This window comes from Myxine glutinosa, chromosome 5, assembly GCF_964187855.1.
Source record: "Myxine glutinosa chromosome 5, kmMyxGlut1.1, whole genome shotgun sequence".
Lineage (NCBI taxonomy): Eukaryota > Metazoa > Chordata > Myxini > Myxiniformes > Myxinidae > Myxine > Myxine glutinosa.
In genome coordinates, this window is record NC_136265.1 from 205,566,818 (window position 1) to 205,585,846 (window position 19,029).

The window sequence follows — 19,029 nt, forward strand, 5'->3', positions numbered from 1 at the left end:
TTTCTTTTTTGTTCTGAATCATGAAAGAATGTACTAGAAAACTAATTTTACGCATCAAAGAAATTTGATTTTCACATGTGTCGACATTTCACAATCTGACAGTCGTGCTTTCACTTGTTTACTGGAGGCTGAGATCTAGTTACTGCAAACAAAGTAAGTATTGCGTGCATCTTACTTCTCTTTATTTACGTGTGGTTTTTGATTAATGTTACTGTGCGGAGTCGAATTAATATAATGATTAAATATAATAAAGTTTACAATTGGTTATTTTTAACTTTTTGAACAATTTCCAATGTTTTCTGAAAATGTTATAATTACCTCCACCACCAAAGGTGGATGGATGTTACGTTTTCACCAATGTCTGTCTGTCTGTCTGTCTGTCTGTTGTGAACACGATATCTCAAAAAGTTGTAGACGGATTCAGATGAAATTTGACAGAGAGGCAGTGTATGTGGCAAGGACGAAATGATTAGATTTTGGTGAAGATCCAGATCCGGATTCGGCTACTAGAATTTTTAAAGTGATTCTTCACCATTGGTAGATGGGGCCAAAAACGATATATAGCAGATTATCTCCAAAGGTTGTGGATGGATGATTTTGATTAAATGTGATTCTGTATTGTGAATTTCTGGTTTACTCTGGAAAGCAAAACGTAAACTGTCCACCTGGTGGAGGTATGCTCTCTACTGAGTGCCGTTCTGGATTAGAACTCATTTCATTCCAGGTCTGGTCTTTAACTGGACCTTGGGTTGACCTTAAAAATAGTTTGTTTCCCAATTCATTGATGTACTATGCAATTGCTGAATAATTTTCATGTTAATGGGATGAAAATTGATGATTCTTTGGATTAAAATTGTCAATTTTTCAGATGAAACTTGATGATTTTAGAAGTTTGACCTTGGGTTGACCTCAAAAATAGTTTGTTTCCCAATTCAGTGATGTACTTTGCAATTGCTGTATAATTTTCAGGTTAATCGGATGAAAATTTACAAATTTACAGATGAAAATTGGTGATTTTAGAAGTTTAACCTTGGGTTGACCTTTGACCTCTGGACCTCAAAAATTGTTGGCTTCCCAATTCAGTGATGCACTATACAATTGCTGTTTCATTTCGCAAGTCAATCAGATGAAAATTGACGATTCTTCGGATGAAAATTTATGATTTTTCCGATGAAACGATGATTTTAGAAGTTTGACCTGGGGTTGACCTCAAAAATAGTTGGTTTCCCAATTCATTGACTCGATATGTAAATCCTGTTCAACTATCAAGTCAATTGGATATAAAATGACGATTTAAAGAAATTTGACCTTAAAATCAATAGGCTTCTCAGTTGTGACTACCTCTACAACTAGGTAAAGTTTCGTGACAATCAGTTTAGAATTGTGACCTGTAGGAGATTGACAGACAAACAAACAGACAGACAGACAGACTAACGCATAAGTCATGCATAAAACACACACACACACACTCACCAAACCTAAACCTAAAATACCTAACCACACCTAACCTCACCGCACCTTAAACGCAACACCTGACAAAGGGCGGATGAGCTCCTTTTGGGAGCCAACGGCCATCCAGTTCAAAGATGGTGTCTCCTAAAAAAACACCCAATGGGAGAAGGAAAAATTATTTTTCTGCCTGGCCTAGTTACCCCCTCCTGCACAATGGCCCTGTGAAGAGGTTTCCCTGTTTCAGGACTAGGTTAAGGTTTTGCCAGTTTTTCCCCCTTCTTCTTTTTCTTTGTAGCCCTTTACAAGTTAGTGGCTTCTTGCCTGGTTTTGGGGCGAACATCAAAAAAAATCCCGGCGTTTCATAAATGTGTGTGCTGTTTGTTCCTGGGACGGGCGCAAAGCGGGAATCCCCTTCGCCAGCATTCATCGGTGGACGTTAAAGATCCCACGGTGTCTTTCGTGAAGAGTAGACGAGCTATCGCCGGCACCATGAACAAATTCCAAATTCCTGCCACAACCAGCAGAGGGCATCAGCCAACGATGCTACTCTTATGCTGTATATGAACGAAGAACGAACAGGGTTGTTGATGGAGTGAAGAACAGCAATGGAGGTCATAGGTTGTGACAGAAATTGGGAAAATTTCGTTTTTGAAGTGCTGCATATTCTACAGTCATAAACACACTCTCCTGGCAATGCTGCCCCACAGCCTTTTCAAGAGTTGGCACATGGCCCACGACGCAGCGATGGCCGGTGTGGCACTCCGCAACAGAAAGGTTTGTCTTCATTAACGTCCCCAATTATTTCCACTCAATATTGATGCAAAATACACCATGCACAATTGCACGTTCAATCTTCCTAAAACGGATAACAATCAGGCAGGCTACTCAAACAGAACCGTTTTTTTCCAGGAAAGGAAAATAAAGTGTTTTTAAATACATGCTGAACTGAGCTGCCCCGATGATGTTCCCAACTACAAATAGCTGAACACAAAGTGACCGTAAATTGCATGTGGCCCGTAAACAGTAATTCCCTGAGCACCGCAACCTCTGTAAACCTTGAGCAAGTAAGTGGCTGCCGGATGTTATGCTTCCAAGAAACAATTTGGATACAAGTCTAGTTTTGTTTATTTCATGGAAGCCTGATACTTGCTCAGAACATTTAGCACTGTACATGTTCTTCGGAGTCAACACTATCTGCGAACATCTTAATACCATGGCTGACTGTTTTCACAAGCATCGTTGTGTATTATGGGGAGCATGGAGAGACTTCTGATCAGTGATCCACAGCAAGGCCTACCTCTCCAAGGGCCCAATGATGTGTGTACATGTCAAAAACGAATCGTAATTAATACATCGGTCAGAAAATGTATGCTTCTCATATGCAGCAAATGGCAAATACAAGTTCTGCTTAAAATTTATCTCAGCATGAAATCCGAACACATACGCAATAGTGGTGCAGGGGTTAAGTTGCCCCGAAGGACCGAATGTGACATTATGTCCTGGAACTGCTGAAATGTGTCCTACTTATATAAACAGTCGTAAGGCAGCAGGGGAGCATCAAGGCTTCGGGATGGGGCTTATGGGGGGGGGGGGAGGGGGCTGACGCCCCATGTAGGTTAGGGCAGGAATTTTTAATTTGTTTATAGTGTCTCCGAAAAAACACCCATCCAGTTTGGACCGGTTCAAGTCATACCGAATGGTACGTGCTGCTTCCTTGCTTGAAAAGGATAGAGCACGGACAATCCCCATTGGTTGGCATCCATGGGGAGGATGAAATTCCTCTTGAGGACATCCCCCGCTGAGTATGGAGAGAAAAGCGGCGCCATTGTTATGATGTCGCTGGTACCCAGTGTATCCCAGGAAGTGATGGAACTTCCCCAAAGCTCAGTCGTTGTGTTAAGTGTTTGTCTCGTCAGTATGTCCTTGGGTGTGTGTATGTGTCACCTCTATTACAAGCTTTGGCCCACGTATAAAAAATATAAAAAATAGTGCTGGTCATCGCTTGCCTAGTTTTGAGGAAGGACACTGAGGAATCTTTAACATCCACCAACTAATGCCAGCAGATAGAACGCTCGTTTAACATCCATCTGAGGGATGGCAGACACATTGATGAACCACCTTGCTTGCGAGATACCAGGATTACAGTTTGTAGTTTGGTGAAGGTTCAAACCCAGAAGTGCGTGTACATACCTCTAAGTTATCCTGCAAGCATATACATAGGGTGGTACAGAAACCCTGGGCACATTTTGAATAACTAGGGCATGCCCGTACGTGGGTGCAATGCCCGTACGTGGGTACGTGGGTGCGAGTACGGTGACAATCCCCCCCCCCCCCCCCCTCTATTTACATGAAATGGTTTGGTCCATGAAATGGTTTGGTCCATTTGCAACGCCAAAGCGAACGGCGAACGGCTTGCGAGTACGGTGACAATCCCCCCCCCCCCCCCTCTATTTACATGAAATGGTTTGGTCCATTCGCAACGACCACAGAACCCCCCCCCCCCCCCTCTATTTACATGAAATGGTTTGGTCCATTCGCAACGCCAAAGCGAACGGCGAACGGCTAAATCGCCATAGCTCGGTAACTACTTGTCCGATTAATATGAAACCTTGAAAAGGCACATCCTCGGGTCCCCAGCAATATACCTGGCAAGTTTAAAGTATATCGGACCCGTGGTTGTCGAGAAACAGCGGTCACAGACAAACACACAAACACACAAACACACAAACACACAGAGATTAATGGAATTATAGATAGATGATACCTACAACAAACAACTACGTTTATTATTGTTCTTTGGTGCAAAACAAAACATGATTACTCGTAAATGGATGTGACTGCTTCATCACGCACAGGCATCACGTGATACGCAACAGGGTGAGGTGCATCGCCTGATATGGATCGGGGTGAGCTTCGCTCACTGTGCTGCACACGTTTGGCTTTGCATTAGTTCAGTTCATTGTGAATTAGACACCCTAATATGACGGAGGATATCGTGAGACAGAAAATTTGCGCTGGACACTTGTATTCTGTTTCTGGAAATTTGGCTGAAGTTCACAGACAACTTGTCAAAGAATGTGGCACCGACGCAATTGAGAGAAAAACCATCGGCAAAATAAACAAGCAGTTTGATGAAACCGGCAGCATTCTTCCAAAACAGTCACCAGGTAGGCCTCGTACTGTTTGAACTGAGGAAAGTGGAGCGGTCATTCAACAACAACTCGACAGTAACACACCATTATCAACTCGTCGTTTATCAAACATCACCAACACAAGCCGATCATCGATTCGAAGAATACTAACATACCTTAATGTGAAACCCCACATACCCAGATGAATTCACCAACTATCTGAGGATGATTTTAACAGGCATGTTGAAGCAGGTGAGACATTGCTTGGGTTAATGGATATGGACAATGATTTGCAGAACAGAATGTTTTGGTCAGATGAATCCAAGTTTACTTTATCTGGTTCTGCGTGTTATAACACTGTGATATGGGCAGTAGACAACCCACGATTTACTGTTGAGCACAACGTCCAGTAACAAGCTCGTGTGTCCGTCTGGGCAGGAATGTCTTCTGGAGGGATTGTTGTACCAATATTTTTCGAAGAAAATGTGAATGCTGCAAATTACCTTCTATTGTTGGAGCAGCATGTATTTCCACACAATGATGGCCAAATGTGGTTCATGCATGATGGTGCACCTGCTCATTATGTTGCCAGTGTCCGCCAGGCCCTTGATTTGAACTTTACAGACTTGAATGGATTGGCCGTCGTGGTCCGGTTGAATGGCCGCCGTGGTCTTGTGATTTAACACCACCATGTGACTTCTTCCTTTGGGGTTTCCTCAAACACAAAGTGTATGCGAGAAATCCTACGACCCTGAGAGACTTGAAACAATTCATCCGTAATGAGACTGCTGCCTTAACGAGTGAAACATGCAAAACTGGGTGTCAGAGTGTTTCGTCACGGCTACAGCTGTGCATAGACAATGAAGGAAAGCAGTTTGAACATTTGAATTGATCTGTTTCATGTGTATTAGACTGGTTAGACTGTTTGAGTAATCATGTTTTGTTTTGCACCAAAGAACAATAATAAACTTAATTGTTTGTTGCAGGTATCGTTCATCAAAATGTGCCTTTCTGGACCACCCTGTATATGTATGTGTATGTGTGTGTATATATATATATATATATATATATATATATATATATATATATATATATATATATATATATATATATATATATATAATCAACGAACATAACAGCGTGACGAGCGCTGTCCCGATCTCCTGTGGACCGAAGTCCTAGACCAAAGCGTCACCTCCGACCCAAAGGGTGTTCTGGAGGCTTCAGCCCGGCCACTCTGTCAACAGACAGAGATTTATTCATTGGTCCCCATTGGCTAAACATCAAGCAGAGCCGCCAATCCAGATTTCGGGCTTATTAACCCTCGTCAGGACGGCATACTGCAAAAAATCTAACCAAAACATGGATTGGCGGTCTGGATTGGCGGCTCTGCTTGATGTTTAGCCAATGGAGACCAATGAATAAATCTCTGTCTGTTGACAGAGTGGCCGGGCTGAAGCCTCCAGAACACCCTTTGGGTCGGAGGTGACGCTTTGGTCTAGGACTTCGGTCCACAGGAGATCGGGACAGCGCTCGTCACGCTGTTATGTTCGTTGATTATTATCCCCGCCGATCGCACCGCACCCCCTGGTTTTGGTTTGCACTGGTGGGAACGATGGTCTGTGTGGCAGACAGGCTGTTGGTTCCTTGCGGGTTATGCGGTATTTACCGTGTGAGACATAATTCGTGGCTGGTGCTCACCATTAAAGCTAGGAGGTGCCTTGATCATATATATATATATATATATATATATACATATATATATATATATATATATATATATATATATATATATATATACATATATACATATATATATATATATATATATACATATATATATATATATATATATATATATATATATATATATATATATATATATATATATATATATATATATATATATATATATATATATATATATATATATATATATATATATATATATATATATACACAGACATGGCATTTAATATGGAATATTTTTTTTGTGGGGGTGAACTTACTTTTCAAGATGACTTAGAACCAAAAGTTCATTGGAATTATGTTAAAATTCTTCTAGCTTTTGTTAATGTGACCTTTAAAATAAACAAAAACCACATTTGACATTTCGAAGCAAATAAATCGATCCTTGAAAGTGATGTAAACTGATATCGAACTCAATTCACGGACAGTACTGTGCTAAACTTCTGAACGTTTTCCAGAAGTATCTCTTTATTTTGCACATCAGCCAAAAAAAATTTCAACAAAAACAAAAGCTAAATTATGACTGGGATTACGGACAGTAAAATTACAGTTCAGTACTTCGTGTAACCCCCACGAGCATTCAGGAGGGCACATACACGTCGAGGCATGCTGTTCACAAGATTTGCCAAGGTTTGGACAAGAATCGCTTGCCATGCAGTGACAATAGTCTGCTGCAATTCACGCACAGAGGTCGGCTGCTGGTCCAAGTTGTCGATTTGACGCGTTAATTCTGCCCACAAGTTCTCAATCGGATTCATATCCGGGGACATGGCAGGCCACTCCATATGCTCTACACCACGGTCAGCATGAAAGTGATGGATCATGCGAGCACGATGAGGCCGTGCATTGTCATCTTGGAAGACAAAGTTTCCACGAAAGGCTGCACGAGCAAATGGAAGCAATGTTTCTTCCAGAATGACCCTGTACTTGAACTGGTTCAGGTTTCCATTCAGAACAACCAGGTCAGTTTTGCCCCCTGCATGAAAAGCAGTCCAAACGGTCACCCCACCACCTCCAGCTTGGACTCTTGGCACTATACAATCTTCGTTGTGGGCTTCCTGCACTTGTCTGTGCACTCGGACGTGGCCATCTTGACGATAGACCAGAAATCTAGACTCGTCACTGAGGGTCACGTGATTCCAGTGTGCTGGCTGCCATTGGTGGTGCTCTCTGGCCCACTGCAATCGGCGCTGGCTGTGTTGTCTGGTCAGGCGTGGCTTTCTCAGGGGACGCCTGGCACGATAGCCTGCTTGAACCAGTCGTTGGTTGACTAGCCTTCTGGATACAGGCACATTTGTCAGTTGCTGCCACTCAGCCCTAAGCCGATTAGCTGACTTGGTACGGCCATTGCAGACTAACCGGTGCAGCTGGCGATCATCTCTCCTTGTGGTTCTGCGTGGACGTCCTGGCCTCGGTATTGGAGTAGGGACACCCCTCTGAGCATTTCGTTTCAGGATCTTTGACACCTGACCTTGAGTGATGCCATACTGCCGAGCAATAGCACGCTGTTTCTTGCCAGAATTTCGTAAAGCCACCACTTCATGACAAACAGCATTGTCAAGTTGACGGACCATCTCCAGAGGAAGCGGCAATAACTTTTGTAGACGTGCAGCAGTTGTTTTCCACTAATACAGAACGCAACAACCCTTATACGTATATCCGATTGTGAAGCCAATCGTCAAATGTACCTGTCCTCACATTTTGTCACGCCACCTGTGATATAATCCTGTTATTGACTTCTTGCTGCGAAAGACAATCAGTGACATGGTTCTTTCATGAAAGACATCACCGAAGGGTAAAAGAAACTCACCAGATTGATATACTGAGTTCAGAAAGTAAACCCAAGTCAAGAAAAAAATATATATTCCATATTAAATGCCAAGTCTGTGTATATATATATATATATATATATATATATATATATATATATATATATATATAATATATATATACCTATATATATATATATTACATATATATATATACATATATATATATATATATATATATATATTACATATATATATTACATATATATATTACATATATATATTACATATATATATTACATATATATATTACATATATATATATATATATATATATATATATATATATATATATATATATATATACACACATACATACAGTCATGTGAAAAAGTAAGTACACCCCATGTAAAGTTTTGACTTTTTCAACATATAGCGATTTGATCTTCATTTCAACAATATTGATAGATAAAGGTGATATATAACATAAAATATAACAAATATCATGAAATATTTACATTTTGTAGTCCATTGTATAATTTAAATAAACATAAATGCAAATTTTGCATGTGGAAAAAGTAAGTACACCCTTGGCTCTAATAGGTGGTATTGCCCCCTTTGGCAGAAAGAACCTCAAGTAGGTGTTTCTTATAACTGTCTACCAGTCTCTGACATCGACTGGGAGAAATTTTTACCCACTCCTCCATGCAGAATTCTTTCAGCTGTGCGATGTTTGAGGGGTTTCTTGCATGCACAGCTCGTTTCAAATCCCCCCACAACATCTCGATGGGATTTAGATCCGAGCTTTGACTTGGCCATTCCAGAACCCTCCATTTCTTTCTTTTCAGCCATTCCTTGGTAGATTTACTGGTATATTTAGGGTCATTCTCATGTTGCAAGGTCCACCTTCGGTTGAGCTTCACCTTTCTGCCAGATGGCCTCACATTATCCTCCAGCACCCTCTGGTACAATGAAGAATTCATAGTGGATTCTATGATGGTGAGCTGCCCAGGCCCTGATGCAGCAAAGCTGCCCCAAACAATAATATTTCCACCACCATGCTTTACAGTTGGTATCAGGTTCTTGTGGTCAAATGCTTTGGTTTTTGCCAAACATGTCTTCTGGTACTGTGGCCAAATAGCTCTACCTTTGACTCATCTGTCCAGAGCACATTGTTCCAGAAGTGCTGGTCTTTGCCTGGGTGTTCATTGGCAAACTTTCGTCTTGCCCTGATGTTCTTTCTGGACAGCAAAGGTTCCCTCATGGCACACCTCCCATGTAGATCAAATTTGTGCAGCCTCTTTCTAATGGTAGACTCGTGCACTTTGACATCAACAGTGGCAAGAGCTACCTGTAGGTCCCGTGATGACATTCTGGGGTTCTTAGAGACTTCTTTCAGCATTTTGCGGTCTGCTCTCAGGCTGAACTTGCTGGGGCGGCCTGGCCTGAACAAGTTGGCAGGTGTTTGGAATCTTCTCCACTTGTAGATGATCTTTCGGACAGTCGAATGATTGATTTCAAATTGTTTGGAGGTCTTTTTAAATTCCTTCTCAGACTCATAGGCATCTATAACCTTCTTTCTGAAGGCCCCAGAGAGCTCTTTTGATCTCGGCATGGTGACGCCGCACACTTCAACAACAAAGAGCAAACCAAACTAAATGTCTCAGGTCCTGAAGACCCAAACCACCCCGAATACCCAAAACACCCCAAAGACAAAAAACACCCCGAAGACCCAAAACACCCCGAAGACCCAAAACACCCCGAAGACCCAAAACACCCCGAAGACCCAAAACACCCCGAAGACCCAAAACACCCCGAAGACCCAAAACACCCCGAAGACCAAAAACGCCCCGAAGACCCAAAATACGCCGAAGACCCAAAACACCCCAAAGACCCAAAACACCCCAAAGACCCAAAACACCCCAAAGACCCAAAACACCCCAAAGACCCAAAACACCCCAAAGACCCAAACACCCCGAAGACTCAAAACACCCTGATGACCCCAAAGACCCAAGACACCCCAAAGACCCAAAATACCCTTTAAGGCCCAGAGGATCCAAAAGACCCTGAAGACCCAAATGGCACCAAAGACCTAGAAGACTCAAAATACCCTGAAGTACGAAAAGACCTCAAAGACCCAAAAGACCCCGAAGACCCAAAATACCCCAAAGACCCCAAAAACACCAAAGACCAAAAATACCCTGAAAGGCCCAGAGGATCCAAAATACCCTGAAGACCCAAATGGTGCGAAAGACCTAGAAGACCCAAAATACCCCAAAGACCAAAAAGACCTCGAATACCCAAAAGACCCAAAGAGCCAAAATACCCCAAAGACCCAAAATACCCCAAAGACCCAAAACACCCTGAAGACCCAAAACACCCCAAAGACACAAAACACCCCAAAGACCCAAAATACCCCAAAGACCCAAAATACACCAAAGACCCAAAACACCCCAAAGACCCCAAAGACCAAAAATACCCTTAAAGGCCCAGAGGATCCAAAAGACCCTGAAGACCCAAATGGCACCACAGACCTAGAAGCCCCAAAATACACCAAAGACCAAAAAGACCTCGAATATCCAAAAAAAAACAGAGACCTAAAAAGACCCAAAGGACCCCCAAAATACCCCAAAGACCCAAAATACCCCGAAGACCCAAAACACCCAGAAGACCCAAAATACCAAAGACCCAAAATACCCCAAAGACCCAAAACACCCTGAAGACCCAAGACACCCCGAAGACTCAAAACACCCCGAAGACCCAAAACACCCCAAAGACCAAAAATACCTCGAATACCCCAAAAAAACCAGAGACCCAAAAAGACACCAAAAGACCCGAAGACCCAAAACACCCCAAAGACCAAAAATACCTCGAATACCCCAAAAAAACCAGAGACCCAAAAAGACACAAAAGACCCCAAAAGACCCGAAGACCCAAAATACCCCAAAGACCCAAAATAACCCAAAGACCCAAAACACCCTGAAGACCCAAAACACCCAGAAGACCCAAAATACCCCGAAGGTCCAAAACACCCCAAAGACCCAAAACACCCCAAAGACCCAAAACACCCTGAAGACCCCAAAGACCCAAAACACGCCAAAGGCCAAAAATACCCTTAAAGGCCCAGAGGATCCAAAATACCCTGAAGACCCAAATGGTGCTGAAGACCTAGAAGACCCAAAATACCCCAAAGACCAAAAAGAACTCAAAGACCCAAAAAACCCAAAGACCCCAAAAGACCCAGAGGAACCAAAAGACTGTTCAGACCCAAAATCCCCTGAAGACACTGAAGACCCCGAAGACCCAAAAGACACCAAAGACCCAAAGATCCAAAAGGCCCGAAGACTCAAATACCCCAAAGACACAAAATACCCCCAAAGACCCAAAACACCCCGAAGACCCAAACCACCCAGAAGACACAAAACACCCTGAAGACCAAAAAGACCCCGAAGACCCAAAAAGACCGAAAAAGACCCCAAATACCCAAAACACCCCAAAGACCCAAAATACCCAAAAACACCTAAAAGACCCCATAGACCCTTGAAGACCATTTACACCCAAAATACCCTTAAATACCCCTGAAGAATCAAAATACCCCAAAGACTCTTAAAGACCCAGAGGAAACAAAAGACCATTAAGACACAAAAGCCCCTGAAGACACTGAAGTCCCAAAACACCCCAAAGACCCAAAATACCCTTAAAGGCCCAGAGGATCCAAATACCCTGAAGACCCAAATGGCCCTGAAGACCCAAAACACCATGAAGACACAAAAGACCCAAAAGACACCAAAATGGTCAAAGATGCCTATCCCTCTGAAACAACGTGTGGTGAGGTGCGCGGTGCGTGCCGAGTCACGCTAGTATTAATAATAACAATAATGAGCAATAATATTCCATTCTGATGTCCATACTCTTTCCACAGCATTGGTGTTGCCAAATCAGTCTCACGCTAAGTTATGCACTGTGTGGTTTACCATTGCTTTTCCCAGTTGTAGTCAGAGCAGCAATATGGAGTTTTGTCATGATGCCAGGATGCCAGCACACAATGAGACACCAAGGGATCTTCAACGTTCATCAGCCAATACAAGCCAACAAAACATCCAACTTTAAATCATATTCAAAGTATGATGTACCTACTCGTTGATGCCACCCATAGTCTGCCTGCTGAGCACCAGGGTGACAATTTTGAGTGTGGTAGGGAATCGAACCCACACGAAACAGCTTAAAAGTGAATATGCCAACTCTGACATATCTCACCAGCCCAAACAAACTTGTTGTCATATTTACAATTTTACTTTTGTAAATACGGTCCTAATCAAATAACTGAAATGAAGCCAGAATATGGCCTAACAAATATATATCTATATTTTTAGTTACCCTCGCCAGAGGAGAGGGTATTGTATTTGAGTCTGTTTGTCTGTCTGTTTGTCCGCACAGAATAAATATGATTTTCTCTGCAACCATTGGTCCGATTGACAGGAAATTCTCACCATAGGTGCACCTCCACCTGTAAAATGTTTTAATGATAATTATGACATCATAGATCACGTGGTACGGGCGCATCTTGGAAACTTGGAAAAAAAATCACATCACATCTTGGAGAAACCTGAAAAACTTTGCACCTCTATATCTCCAAAAGTGCTGAATAGAAAAAAAAGAGACATGGCTCATTGTAAAGAACTCTCCATGGGGAATAAAATATGTTAATGATGATGTCATTGTTTCCCCCATTATGACGTCATAATTCGACAAGTACAAAACTTCATCCGTATATAGTTGTATATATCCAGTATATAGTTGTATTATATATGTATATAGTTGTGTCCATATAATGCGTCATGCTTTTGATGATGTAATTCTCTGCCTTTGTTTCAATCAACGATAGTTTCTTCTCTGCATCAGGTTTACGAAGCAAATGATTCTTTACCATCTGTATATTACGTACTTTTTAGAATCAATTTTGATGTCTCAGAACAACATTAACTGAAACAGTCATAATACAATTTTATACAAATCTAAAAAACAACAAAGGGTCTTCATAACATCACTTACCAAATGGAGTGAACATGTTCAGAAGATTTTGATGTCTCACACAGCTCGGTTTACATTGAATACGAACGTCTTTTCCAGTCGAATCTGTTATTCCAACACAAAGCACTCGTGAGTACGCAATTCCACTGTGCATAACCTGCTTCATGTGGAAGTATCTTTTAACCAGCTCATAATTGCAGGCTTTATCCGCCGTGTGTGACGTAATGTCCTGTCACGTGACCGAGGATTAATGGAAGTCAAGAGACACGGCAGAGATAACATCAACAGTGGGAAGAGAACCTACTTAGGATGGAAAATAAACATTTCCAACACTGAGCTTTTACATCCATTTTCAAATTGATAATCGCACATAATTATAAATGCTTTTGAAACTTTTAGATAATCTAAGATATGATCAGAGAAATGATGGGATGTAATATTTATAGAACAATACTTGGAAAAGCAACGAACCTGGACACACGAGGCCATTTCGCACATCATGTTTGTGCTTCATCGACAGCACTATTCAGTCGATCTGTCCAAGCCTGGTGTTGGCTTAACTGGCTTAAGGTCTTGGGGTCTTGAGTTTGAGCTCCTGTTGTGCCGTTAAATAACAGCAGGTCGGTTGACTTGGCCTGTCATCCTGAATTTGGCAAAACGAGTTCCAGCCTACTGGTAACAGAGCACTGCATCAGCGGTACAGACACACTCCCAGCAATGATGCAACCAAATACTGCATGAACAACAACAACAACAACAACAACAACACCAATCTTTGACTATTAGACTTCATTTCACAGGAAAGAAAACGAGACGAGCACAATAAATCACCAGGATGGCCGATATGAAATACAATTATGGGGGTGGGGAGGCCCGCAACCCAAGGGATTGTAGGGAGACGAATGAACAAACATGAACAGAACATTCACCTCTTGGCGAGACCTTCTCAGAGAGACCACACCCACTGCATATCTACAGTGGCCTAAACAATAACTCATCCATATCTAAAAAGCCTATGGAAAAAGGGTATGCAGGTGTCTTCTGATACCTCAGGGAGATGGATGCCCCTGCCTTGCTTAACCCCGGGTCACCTGTGGGCAAGGTGTAGTACCTGTCAGCCCCCCTTTACCAGGGTAACGGTCCGCAGCCATCGGTTTAAATGGCAGATGGCTCTGCACATCTGGTAGATGCGAGTCCGGTCGACTCCAACAGCACCTGCGGCAGAGGGTGAAATCCCGAGCACCCAGCACAGAGACGGAGAGGAGTGGCGACCCCCTTCTATACCACACGCTTACCCGTGTGTACCAGCCATGGAAAGGCAATGCCATCATTGCATGAGGAGATTCCTCATCATCATCAAAAAGCCTATATACCAGTCCATCCAACATCCATGTGCAGTACTCCATCTGCAAAGCTTCCTGGTACCTATCCAATTGCAGTTTAAACCTATCTACCGTTTCTACAATTCCACCTTTCCATTGAGGCCACCCCAAGCATCAACTACTCCCTCTGAGTGAAAGACCCCTACCTGCCACCATCCTCTCCACCTTTTTGTAATGTATGTACAATGTGCTGGTGCTGTATGCGACACTATGTGTATGATGTCATTGACTTGAAAATATAACGACTTTCCTTTCGACTTCGCCATTTTCTGTTATGGCTCGTGGTGTCAGATCGTCTGTTTTCATCGAAACAAAAACCTCAACTTCGCACTGAACAATGTGCAATCTTTTTCTGTAAAGTATGGCGAACATCAACTTTGACCATCCTGTGATTGACTGGGGTAGTGTGGATTTGTACTCTGAAATTAGAAACTGCAAACAAAAACCCGTCCTCACAAACTGGTTTATTCCCCCACTTTTGTGATGTTCATTGCGTAATTATTAATGGCTTCTACTGTAATACCGGCTACACCCCCATGGACTGCTACGCCATGGAGTGACATTGAGAAATGCGTATAAAATACTCCAACGGCCCGATCAGCATTTCAAACAGTCCGTGACAGTCTTTTCTTGCATCGGCCTTCTCATGGAAAAACAACAAACAAGTTGCTTCAGGCAGATGGGGCTCATTAGCCTTGGTAGGCAGCTCTTCCAGGAGAAGGAGACTCTGAATGCAAATCTGCAAGGCAGATGGGGCTCCTTAGCCTTGATAGGCAGCTCTTCCAGGAGAAGGAGACTCTGAATGCAAATCTGCAAGGCAGATGGGGCTCATTAGCCTTGATAGGCAGCTCTTCCACGAGAAGGAGACTCTGAATCCAAATCTGCAAGGCAGATGGGGCTCATTAGCCTTGGTAGGCAGCTCTTCCAGGAGAAAGAAACTCTGAATTCAAATCTGCCAGGCAGATGGGGCTCATTAGCCTTGATAGGCAGCTCTTCCAGGAGAAGGAGACTCTGAATCCAAATCTCCCAGGCAGATGGGGCTCATTAGCCTTGATAGGCAGCTCTTCCAGGAGAAGGAGACTCTGAATCCAAATCTCCCAGGCAGATGGGGCTCATTAGCCTTGGTAGGCAGCTCTTCCAGGAGAAGGAGACTCTGAATCCAAATCTCCCAGGCAGATGGGGCTCATTAGCCTTGGTAGGCAGCTCTTCTAGGAGAAGGAGACTCTGAATGCAAATCTGCCAGGCAGATAGCGCTCATTAGCCTTGATAGGCAGCTCTTCTAGGAGAAGGAAACTCTGAATGCAAATCTGCCAGGCAGATGGGGCTCATTAGCCTTGATAGGCAGCTCTTCCAGGAGAAGGAGACTCTGAATCCAAATCTGCCAGGCAGATGGGGCTCATTAGCCTTGATAGGCAGCTCCTCCACGAGAAGGAGACTCTGAATCCAAATCTGCAAGGCAGATGGGGCTCATTAGCCTTGGTAGGCAGCTCTTCCAGGAGAAAGAAACTCTGAATTCAAATCTGCCAGGCAGATGGGGCTCATTAGCCTTGACAGGCAGCTCTTCCACGAGAAGGAGAATCTGAATGCAAATCTGCAAGGCAGATGGGGCTCATTAGCCTTGGTAGGCAGCTCTTCCAGGAGAAGGAAACTCTGAATCCAAATCTGCCAGGCAGATGGGGCTCATTAGCCTTGATAGGCAGCTCTTCCAGGAGAAAGAAACTCTGAATTCAAATCTGCCAGGCAGATGGGGCTCATTAGCCTTGACAGGCAGCTCTTCCACGAGAAGGAGACTCTGAATGCAAATCTGCAAGGCAGATGGGGCTCATTAGCCTTGATAGGCAGCTCTTCCAGGAGAAAGAAACTCTGAATTCAAATCTGCTAGGCAGATGGGGCTCATTAGCCTTGATAGGCAGCTCTTCCAGGAGAAGGAGACTCTGAATCCAAATCTCCCAGGCAGATGGGGCTCATTAGCCTTGATAGGCAGCTCTTCCAGGAGAAGGAGACTCTGAATCCAAATCTCCCAGGCAGATGGGGCTCATTAGCCTTGGTAGGCAGCTCTTCCAGGAGAAGGAGACTCTGAATCCAAATCTCCCAGGCAGATGGGGCTCATTAGCCTTGGTAGGCAGCTCTTCTAGGAGAAGGAGACTCTGAATGCAAATCTGCCAGGCAGATAGCGCTCATTAGCCTTGATAGGCAGCTCTTCTAGGAGAAGGAAACTCTGAATGCAAATCTGCCAGGCAGATGGGGCTCATTAGCCTTGATAGGCAGCTCTTCCAGGAGAAGGAGACTCTGAATCCAAATCTGCCAGGCAGATGGGGCTCATTAGCCTTGATAGGCAGCTCCTCCACGAGAAGGAGACTCTGAATCCAAATCTGCAAGGCAGATGGGGCTCATTAGCCTTGGTAGGCAGCTCTTCCAGGAGAAAGAAACTCTGAATTCAAATCTGCCAGGCAGATGGGGCTCATTAGCCTTGACAGGCAGCTCTTCCACGAGAAGGAGAATCTGAATGCAAATCTGCAAGGCAGATGGGGCTCATTAGCCTTGGTAGGCAGCTCTTCCAGGAGAAGGAAACTCTGAATCCAAATCTGCCAGGCAGATGGGGCTCATTAGCCTTGATAGGCAGCTCTTCCAGGAGAAAGAAACTCTGAATTCAAATCTGCCAGGCAGATGGGGCTCATTAGCCTTGACAGGCAGCTCTTCCACGAGAAGGAGACTCTGAATGCAAATCTGCAAGGCAGATGGGGCTCATTAGCCTCGGTAGGCAGCTCTTCTAGGAGAAGGAGACTCTGAATGCAAATCTGCCAGGCAGATAGCGCTCATTAGCCTTGATAGGCAGCTCTTCCAGGAGAAGGAGACTCTGAATCCAAATCTGCCAGGCAGATGGGGCTCATTAGCCTTGGTAGGCAGCTCTTCTAGGAGAAGGAGACTCTGAATGCAAATCTGCAAGGCAGATAGCGCTCATTAGCCTTGGTAGGCAGCTCTTCTAGGAGAAGGAGACTCTGAATCCAAATCTGCAAGGCAGATAGCGCTCATTAGCCTTGATAGGCAGCTCTTCCAGGAGAAGGAGACTCTGAATGCAAATCTGCAAGGCAGATGGGGCTCATTAGCCTTGGTAGGCAGCTCTTCGAGGAGAAGGAGACTCTGAATGCAAATCTGCCAGGCAGATAGCGCTCATTAGCCTTGATAGGCAGCTCTTCCAGGAGAAGGAGACTCTGAATCCAAATCTGCCAGGCAGATGGGGCTCATTAGCCTTGATAGGCAGCTCTTCCAGGAGAAGGAAACTCTGAATCTATATCTCTCAGGCAGATGGGGCTCATTAGCCTTGGTAGGCAGCTCTTCTAGGAGAAGGAGACTCTGAATCCAAATGTGCAAGGCAGATGGGCTCATTAGCCTTGATAGGCAGCTCTTCTAGGAGAAGGAGACTCTGAATCCAAATCTGCCAGGCAGATAGCGCTCATTAGCCTTGATAGGCAGCTCTTCCAGGAGAAGGAGACTCTGAATCCAAATCTGCCAGGCAGATGGGGCTCATTAGCCTTGATAGGCAGCTCTTTTAGGAGAAGGAAACTCTGAATCCAAATCTGCCAGGCAGATGGGGCTCATTAGCCTTGATAGGCAGCTCTTCCACGAGAAGGAGACTCTGAATCCAAATCTGCAAGGCAGATGGGGCTCATTAGCCTTGGTAGGCAGCTCTTCCAGGAGAAAGAAACTCTGAATTCAAATCTGCCAGGCAGATGGGGCTCATTAGCCTTGATAGGCAGCTCTTCCACGAGAAGGAGACTCTGAATCCAAATCTCCCAGGCAGATGGGGCTCATTAGCCTTGGTAGGCAGCTCTTCTAGGAGAAGGAGACTCTGAATGCAAATCTGCCAGGCAGATAGCGCTCATTAGCCTTGATAGGCAGCTCTTCTCGGAGAAGGAAACTCTGAATGCAAATCTGCCAGGCAGATGGGGCTCATTAGCCTTGATAGGCAGCTCTTCCAGGAGAAGGAGACTCTGAATCCAAATCTGCCAGGCAGATGGGGCTCATTAGCCTTGATAGGCAGCTCCTCCACGAGAAGGAGACTCTGAATCCAAATCTGCAAGGCAGATGGGGCTCATTAGCCTTGGTAGGCAGCTCTTCCAGGAGAAAGAAACTCTGAATTCAAATCTGCCAGGCAGATGGGGCTCATTAGCCTTGACAGGCAGCTCTTCCACGAGAAGGAGAATCTGAATGCAAATCTGCAAGGCAGATGGGGCTCATTAGCCTTGGTAGGCAGCTCTTCCAAGAGAAGGAAACTCTGAATCCAAATCTGCCAGGCAGATGGGGCTCATTAGCCTTGATAGGCAGCTCTTCCAGGAGAAAGAAACTCTGAATTCAAATCTGCCAGGCAGATGGGGCTCATTAGCCTTGACAGGCAGCTCTTCCACGAGAAGGAGACTCTGAATGCAAATCTGCAAGGCAGATGGGGCTCATTAGCCTCGGTAGGCAGCTCTTCTAGGAGAAGGAGACTCTGAATGCAAATCTGCCAGGCAGATA

At 44.1% G+C, this 19,029-nt stretch overlaps 1 protein-coding gene across 1 annotated transcript in view; it reads right to left on the minus strand.

Moving 5' to 3' along the window:
- The window catches only part of LOC137428147 (pleckstrin homology domain-containing family G member 1), a 125,942-nt gene that overhangs the window by 92,383 nt on the left and 14,530 nt on the right, over positions 1–19,029 (minus strand). The window contains exons 2-3 of the transcript XR_013623684.1: positions 13,604–13,801; positions 13,154–13,237 (exon numbers count right to left, since the gene is read on the minus strand). The gene's annotated coding sequence lies outside the window, so the exon portion shown is untranslated. The remainder of the gene's footprint in view (positions 1–13,153; positions 13,238–13,603; positions 13,802–19,029) is intronic.